A 2504-nucleotide genomic window follows, 5' to 3' on the forward strand; every position below is an offset into this window, starting at 1 on the left:
ATTATTTTCACTGGATTTGCTTCAATTTCCCTTTGATTGACAATATATCCCAAGAACTGACCCGAAGCCACTCCAAAGGTGCATTTGAGAAGATTCAACTTCATCTTATATTTTCTACGTATCTGAAAAGTTTGGTCGAGGTGACTTACGTGTTCGACTGCCTGGAGGCTTTTGACTAACATGTCGTCCACGTAGACCTCTATGGTTTTGCTAATGAATTCGACAAACATCATGTTGACCAGCATCTGATATGTAGCTCCGGCATTCTTCAATCCGAAAGGCATGACTTTGTAGCAGTACAGACCTATGTCCGTAATAAATGACGTAACTTCCTCATCAGGTTGAAACATGGGCATCTGGTTGTACCCTGAGTATGCATCCATGAAGCTCAGCAGTTCGTGTCCAGCAGTGGAATCCACAAGTTGGTCTATCCTTGGAAGTGGGAAGCTGTCTTTAGGGCAAGCCTTATTCAAGTTTGTGAAGTCTACGCACACCCTCCACTTTCCGCTGAGCTTTTTCACCAGGACCAGGTTGGATATCCACTTCGGGTAGATGGCTTTCCTTATGAAATCACTGCAGCTAAGTTTGTTTACTTCATCTTTCAGTACCTCGTACCTCTTCGAATTGAGGGCACGTCTCTTCTGTCAATGAGGGGCACAAAAGGGGTTGATGTTAAGATGGTGGCAACTAATCTTTAGATCTATTCCCACCATGTATTCATACTTCCAAGCGAAGACATCCAAATTCCTTTTCAGGAAGCTTATCATCTCTTCTTTTACTTTGGGGGACAGTGCCTTCCCTATACGCAAGACCTGACTGGGGTCTTCTAGGTTAGCAGAGAAAGTTTCCAGTTCTTCCATTGGGGTTGCATTTGGTTCAGAGTCAATTATTCGAGGATCTAACTCATCAAGAGGGTGCCCTTGTTCAGGGGTCTCTTCCATGTCGACGTCTTCCTCTTGTTCAGAGGTATGCCTTTATTCAGGGACGTCGAGCATTTCCACGTCTATACTAGCTTCAGTGGAAACCTCAGTTAGGATTATATTAATAGTTCGGGGCTCCGACTTTCGCAACGAGTTTAAATAGCATGCCCTAGAGCCCATCTGATCGCCTCGAACCGTTGCAATCCCATGTTCAGTTGGGAATTTCATACACAAGTAGTGGATGGATGTGACAGTCCAAAGATCTTTCAAAGCGGGTCTGCCCAATACTCCATGATAGGCCAATCTGTGGTCTACCACTAAGAATTCCATGAAGTGTTGGGCCACTAGGAGTGTTGAACCCACAGAGTGATCCATCCTCATGGGACGATGTTGTCCCCAGTAAATCTGAATAGTGGGTCGGTCATGGGGATCAACCATGTTCAATCTGCATTTTGTCAAAGGTGGAACCGAACAATATGTTCACCGAACTGCCATTGTCGACGAGCATGTGTTTGAGCCCGTTTCTGGCTACTACGACTCTCACAACCAGTGCGTCGCAATGGGGATGGTGAACTCCTTGCATATCTTCCTAGGAGAAGGTGATTGGGGCCATCATGTTGGCCTCTTGGGACTCGTTGACAATGTAAGTGATCATTGGTGGGTCCTTTGCTTCCCTTATATAATTCCTTTGGGCAATCCCCCAATGGTGGTGTCGATTTCCCTGATGATTCGGACCCCAGAAAATGGGGCCTGATCTCTCTACCTGGACTCCCCTTGGTCCCTTGATTCTCTTCTCCGAAGTGGCTGCTCTCTGTGCCTTCGATCTCCCCTGTTCGGGGAGACAGATCTGCGAGGATATTCATTCCTCCTGGAGGGGTGTGGGTCGGTCCAGTCTGGGCATCGAGGAGCGTCTCTGCATTCATTGGTGTCATGCCCATAGAGTTGATGGAAAGTACAAAACCTTGCCCCTTCCAAGAGCCTGTTTGATCGCTTCTTCTTCTTCTTTTTCTTGCTATCGTTTCTTCCAGATGGCCCAGCTTCGCCAGGAGCATTTTCATATGCCAATACCGGCACTACATTTAGTGTGGCAGAAGCCAGTGCCTGTCCATAGGTGGGAGCTATTGTGTGTCCTGCTTGAGTCCATTGCTGAGTAACAAGGTGTGCTGCGGGTCCTCGACCTACCTGCCTCTGAGGCGGAGGGAGTCCCTGCAAGACACAGTTTCGGTGATCAATCATTTCTTCACTCACGATTTCAACTCTCATCATTTCCACGAGTTCGTCATAAGTGGAAGGATTCTTGCTGCGCACGTCCCTCCAAAACAAAGTGTTCATGTTGAGGCCGCCTTTCAGGGCTGAAAGGGCTTCTCTGTCAGTGACCTGTTCGCAGTATGTGATTTCGTCCGTAAACCTGGCAAAATAACTTTTCATCGTCTCTCCAGGGGCCTGCCTCATGTCTTGCAGGCGTTGCACTGGGGCCTCTCCTTCTCTTCGCGAGAGGTACTGATTCAAGAATGCCTTCTTCAGATTTGGCCAACTTCTAATGCTTAAGGGAGGAAGCCTGTTGTACCATACTTTGGCGGCTCC

Source organism: Olea europaea, chromosome 18, assembly GCF_002742605.1.
Source record: "Olea europaea var. sylvestris chromosome 18, O_europaea_v1, whole genome shotgun sequence".
NCBI lineage: Eukaryota > Viridiplantae > Streptophyta > Magnoliopsida > Lamiales > Oleaceae > Olea > Olea europaea.